The 6,569-nt window shown below is 41.7% G+C and overlaps 1 long non-coding RNA gene across 1 annotated transcript in view; it reads left to right on the forward strand.

The window, feature by feature from the left end:
* Positions 1-6,555, forward strand: part of LOC129845736 (uncharacterized) — a 32,946-nt gene extending 26,391 nt beyond the window's left edge. Inside the window, exons 7-10 of the long non-coding RNA XR_008758081.1 lie at positions 5,423-5,502; positions 5,583-5,662; positions 5,823-5,902; positions 6,023-6,555. This is a non-coding gene — a long non-coding RNA (uncharacterized LOC129845736). The remainder of the gene's footprint in view (positions 1-5,422; positions 5,503-5,582; positions 5,663-5,822; positions 5,903-6,022) is intronic.
* The last annotated feature ends 14 nt before the right edge of the window (positions 6,556-6,569 follow it).

Here is a 6,569-nt window from a genome sequence, read left to right on the forward strand (position 1 = left end):
GGAAGACCAATCACTGGGCGGGAAGACCAATCACTGGGCGGGAAGACCAATCACTGGGCGGGAAGACCAATCACTGGGCGGGAAGACCAATCACTGGGCGGGAAGACCAATCACTGGGCGGGAAGACCAATCACTGAATCCACAATATGGCAGAAGTTGAAAAGCCATAACACATACGTTTTCTCAACAACAGGTTAGGCTCAATAATATCAAAGGCTGCACTGAAATATAACAGTACAGCTCCCATAATCTTCTTATAATCAAAATCATGCTGAAAGTCTGCTGTTAATTTGTTTACAGATAAATAGCATTGTATTTGGTCAAACACCATTTTTTCCAAAAGTTTGCTAAGATCTGGCAGCAAGCTGATAGGTCTGCTGTTAGAACCTGTAAAGGCCGATTTGCCACTCTTGGGTAGCGGAATGACTTTGGCGTCCCTCCAGGCCGGAGGACAAAGACTTTCCTCTAGGCTCAGATTAAAAATATGACAGATAGGAGTGGCTATAGAGTCAGCTACCATTCTCAGTAGCTTTCCATCTACATAAGTTGTCAAGGCCAGGAGGTTTGTCATTATTATTTGTGTATTTATTTAACCTTTATTTAACTAGGCAAGTCAGTTAAGAACAAATTCTTATTTACAATGACAGCCTAGGAACAGTGGGTTAACTGCCTTGTTCAGGATTTTTACCTTGTCAGCTCGGGAATTTGATCTAGCAACCTTTTGGTTACTGGCCCAACACTCTAACCACTAGGCTCCCTGCCGCCACAGGTAATTTTACCACCTCTCCCACACGAACTTTACAAAATTCCAACTTGCAATGCTTTTCTTTCATTATTAGTTTTTTTTAATACATGATTACGATGGCTCACTGTTCGTTGTTGGCATTTCCTGCCTAAGTTTGCCCACTTTATCAATGAAGTAATCATTAAAATAATTGGCAACTTAAAATGGTTTTGTGATGAAGCCATCTGATTCGATGAAAGATGGAGTTGAATTTCTCTTTCTGCCCACAATTCTTTTTCCATCATTCTTTATATCAATGATCTTGGCATCATAGTACAGTTTCTTCTTCTTTTTGTTGAGTTTAATCACATCATTTCTCAATTTGAAAAGTCAGCCAGTCAGATGTGCAGCCAGACTTATTAGCCACTCCTTTTGCCCCATCTCTTTCAGCCATAAAGGTTTTCAATTCCTTATGGAGCCTTAACAGTTCTAACAGTCCGTTTCTTAATAGGTTTATCAATAAACTCATCAAGAGCAGCGTCTGGATGCTCCTCATTAATCACATCAGACCAACAAATATTTTTGAACATCATCCACATAAGAGTCACAGATAAATATTTTGTATGATCTCTTATACACTATTTTAGGCCCAGCTTTTGGAACTTAGGCTTACCTGGATATAGCCACTATATTTTGATCACTGCATCCAATGGGTACGGATACAAAAATGTGATCAATACTTGTGGATTATCTTTTCTTGTAGTGTTTGTAAACACCCTGGTAGGTTGATTAATAACCTGAACCAGATTACAGGCACTGGTTTCAGTGAGAAGCTTCCTCTTGAGCGGACAGCTTGATGAAAACCAGTCAATATTCAGGTCCCCGAGAAAGTAGACCTCTCTGTTTACATAAAATACACTATCAAGTATTTTACACATATTATTTAGATACTGACTGTCAGCACTTGGTGGCCTATAGCAACAGTCCAAAAGAAAATGCTTTAGATGTGCCAGGTGAACCTGCAACCACAACACTTCAATAATACTTGACATAAGATCTTCTCTAAGCATTACAGGGATATGGCTCTGAATATATACAGTCACACCTCCCCCATAAGCATTCCTGTCTCTTCTATAGATGTTATATCCTTGTATTGCTACTGCTGTATCATCAAATGAACTATCTAAGTGAGTCCCAGAAATGGCAAATATATGAATGTTATCTAATGTTAGTGTCACGTTTCTGACCTTATTTCCTGTATTTTCCTTTGTTTTGTCTTTAGTTAGTATAGTCAGGGCGTGAGTTGGCGTGGGCAGTCTATGTTCTGTGTTTCTATGTTTAGGTTTGTCATTTGGCCTGATATGGTTCTCAATCAGAGGCAGGTGTTTTTCATTGTCTCTGATTGGGAACCATATTTAGGTAGCCTGTTTTCACTGTTGGTTTGGGGGCGTTTGTTTCCTGTGTCAGTGTTTGTGCCACACGGGACTGTTTTCGGTTAGGGTTACTTTGTTATTTTGTATTTGTGTCATGTTCAGTTGATTATATTAAAACATGGACACTTACTACGCTGCGTCTTGGTCCGATCCCTGCTACACCTCCTCTTCAGACGAAGAGGAGGAAATCTGCCGTTACAGTTAGCAAGTTATTGATTTCATTAACCTTATTTCTAAGGCTACATATATTAATATGGGCTATTTTCATCCCTTTCCTGGGTAGCTTATTGGCTAATGACCAAAAGCTGTGTCAAACATACACTAAAAGTACAGCTATCATGCTTGTAAACAAATTAGTAAAACAATTATATTAATAGATTACTTCTCGTAATTCATGTTTTTTAACTGTCGAAAATGCTGTTATCGATGTCCTTTTCCTAGTAGGTGATGTCAGAGATCAGCATTTGGTAGAAGTCGGAGATCAGGGAAGATTTCCTACAAGTTATTACCAGTTAGAGGGCTGTTCAAGTGTATTTCTCCTGGTGTGTGGTAAATTCCCACTTCCCACTTGGTTACAAACGCAGCATAAGGCTCCAGCATAGATGCCATAAAGTAATTGCCTGGGGAATCACCCCAAAACAGAATCAAACATTAAAAATACTTTAGTAGGCCAATCTCTGTAAACTGAGAATCTAGTTCATGCATGTTTCTATTTCTAATCAAGCCTCATTTAGTTGATTATTCAAATGCAAGTAACTGTTGAAAACATCTCTGGTTTAATATCTACCATATCATTTATTCAATCAATTTACCTAAGCAAATTGAGTTAGTGAACTATGATGAGTAACCTTGCCTGAGACCTGAAGACTTGTGTTGGCTCTCTGAGATAATCTCATCAGAACCAGTGTCATTCTGAAGATGGTTCATTAAAGAAATGAGACCTACAGGTGTGTGTGTGTGTGTTCACCTGGGGTGTACTTGGGGTGTGAAATTGAACGTGTGCTCATTTTCGGTGCAGTCCCCAGAGCATAAACTCTCTTCCGGTTCTCATGAAATATTGAAGAGTCCTCATTCTTGCGGTTCATTGGGGAAGAGATCCACACATACACATGCACAGGGGAGAAAACACACACACACACACACACACACATGGATAGGAGAGAGAGAAAACACACACACACCCATGGACAGGAGAGAGAGAAAACACACACACACCCATGGACAGGAGAGAGAGAAAACACACACACACCCATGGACAGGAGAGAGAGAAAACACACACACACACACACACACACACACAGGCGATTTACAAACAGGTTAAACACAAGGAGACGGCCAAATGACTGTGGAAGAGAGCAGTGACGGAGCGGAAGTGTGTAAGGTTGTGTCCCAAATGGAACCCTATTCTCTATATAGTACGCTACTTTTAACCAGAGCCCTATGATTCCCGGTCCAAAATAGTGCACTATAACAGGAATAGGGTGCTATTTGGAGCACAGCTAACATTTTATTTATAGATCTGCTTTTATTTAACATCTTTCCAGTTTGTTAGAACATGTATAAGGCCTGTTGTTCATGATTTATATATGATGACATTCAGACTTAAATGGTTTATACTGTTCATAAATATAACAGTATTTATGGGTAGGCTTACTTGTATTTATTTACATTTACATTTTAGTCATTTAGCAGACGCTCTTATCCAGAGCGACTTACAGTAGAGTGCATACATTTTATTACATTTTTACATACTGAGACAAGGATATCCCTACCGGCCAAACCCTCCCTAACCCGGACGACGCTATGCCAATTGTGCGTCGCCCCACGGACCTCCCGGTTGCGGCCGGCTGCGACAGAGCCTGGGCGCGAACCCAGAGACTCTGGTGGCGCAGCTAGCACGACCACTGCGCCACCCGGGAGGGTTCATCTTTTATGAATAAAAATAGATCTATATGTCATTTGTTGTAATGATTTCCTGAGTTTTCTAGACTGTTGAGACGCACCCCAGGGGCCGTACAGCACACTATCAAGCGTCTCAACGTAGGAGTGCTGATCTGGGATCAAGTCCCCCCTGTCCATGTCTTTTTCTCATTGTGATCTAAAAGGCTAAACTGATCCTAAATCAGCACTCCTGCTCTGAGATGCTTGATGCTAGGCCCCTGATCATGCAGAATGGCTGTTATATCAGGGCTACCTGCGTCATCTTAGCCAGAACGGTCACCTGGTGGCTGTGTCACCTGACACTGACAGTCCTATATGTGGTAGGCCGTAGTTGTAAATCAGTATTTGTTCTTAAATCGACTTGCCTAGTTAAATAAAAATGTATTTAAAAATGTGCCCGCCCCATCTAGCCGTGTTACCTCTCTGTAATGAGCAGCCATGCTGAGCACGCACACACACACACACACACACACACACACACACACACACACACATACACACACGTAGGTCTCATTTCTTTAATAAACCATCGTCACACTGGTTCTGATGAAGCAGGCAGCTGTAGCTCTCTGGGAGATTGATCAAGCAGAGAAAGAGAGAGAAGGCAGTGGTAGGTGAAAAGGTCTGTGTGTGCTCCTGACATATATGCTCCTGATCCATGTCATTATAAAGCTGGCTGATACTGAGCGAGATGTACTGTGTGTGTGTGTGTTCTGTTCTGTGCAGCTGGAGAAAGACTTCCTTCCCGCTATGGTAATAAACCAACTGCTGAGAAGACAGACAAACAGACAGACAAACAGACAGACACAGCCTTTGAAAGATGGGACTGTTTGGTAATCGGGGCTTTACAATCTGAAACCAATGTTAAACACACAGAGGAACCAAATAACATTCATGTAAAACCACTTTAGTGATTTCAGCAGATGAACAAACTAAACCACCATGGGGATTTAATGAGTGGGCAGGTCGTGGTGGAAGCACAGCCACAGTCTAAAATAATTAGATTGAGACAAGGTCTTTTGTCATCTCTCTTTTGCCCCCCCCCCCCCCACTCCTTTCATATGTTTTAATGGTTGGCATTGAACAGAGGACCGTAGAGAGAAGCCAGGAAAGATTGGAGGAGATCGAGTCAGAGGATTGGATTTGAACCCATGTCCACTCTGGTATACGTGTACCAGGGTCAGTGGCACTATAATCACTGGACCACACAGGTCACGTAATCTTTCTGTCAGGTGCCATTTTCTGTCTTGTTTATATCATGGATGGATGACTGTGGTTCTGAAGGTCTTGTTTATATCATGGATGGATGACTGTGGTTCTGGAGGTCTTGTTTATATCATGGATGGATGACTGTGGTTCTGAAGGTCTTGTTTAGATCATGGATGGATGACTGTGGTTCTGAAGGTCTTGTCTATATCATGGATGGATGACTGTGGTTCTGAAGGTCTTGTCTATATCATGGATGGATGACTATGGTTCTGAAGGTCTTGTCTATATCATGGATGGATGACTGTGGTTCTGAAGGTCTTGTTTAGATCGTGGATGGATGACTGTGGTTCTGAAGGTCCTGTCTATATCATGAATGGATGACTGTGGTTCTGAAGGTCTTATTTATATCATGGATGGATGACTGTGGTTCTGAAGGTCTTGTCTATATCATGGATGGATGACTGTGGTTCTGAAGGTCTTGTCTATATCGTGGATGGATGACTATGGTTCTGAAGGTCTTGTCTATATCATGGATGGATGACTGTGGTTCTGAAGGTCTTGTTTAGATCGTGGATGGATGACTGTGGTTCTGAAGGTATTGTCTATATCGTGGATGGATGACTATGGTTCTGAAGGTCTTGTCTATATCATGGATGGATGACTGTGGTTCTGAAGGTCTTGTTTATATCATGGATGGATGACTGTGGTTCTGAAGGTCTTGTTTAGATCGTGGATGGATGACTGTGGTTCTGAAGGTCTACTGTAGGTGTGTACAGCCTTTTGTTACAGCCCAGGAACAAAAGTTTCCTGATCTAAATAATCATGGTCTTCAGTAATAAAAGAAACGGAGGTCCAGCAATGTATGTTCCAGTGTGGTGACACAAAAAGAGAGAAGATCTTAGTGTTTAACTCTTGGATCTACGGTGAGCCATAGAGCTTTCTGAGATTCATGCTGTGGCACTTACACATGTCATGTCATTCAGTCTCAGTTTGAAACAGGCATGGCTTTGATAAGCAAAACATAAAAAGACTTTACCAGAAAAGTATGGATATATTCCCAAGGGCATCACAGCAATTAGGCAAACAAGCGAGGCAGTCACTAGGCAGTTCATTAACATTCTGCCAGTCAGTCATTCTCAGCATGCTCTCAGTCTCCAGTACCAATACTGTTATTCCTTTGTTAAGACAATGGAGGGTTTTGGATCCCACTTCTGACACCAAACTATGCTAGCTAGCTTTGGTGAGCAATCAACAAGCGTGTG

Source organism: Salvelinus fontinalis, unplaced genomic scaffold (genome assembly GCF_029448725.1).
Source record: "Salvelinus fontinalis isolate EN_2023a unplaced genomic scaffold, ASM2944872v1 scaffold_0354, whole genome shotgun sequence".
NCBI lineage: Eukaryota > Metazoa > Chordata > Actinopteri > Salmoniformes > Salmonidae > Salvelinus > Salvelinus fontinalis.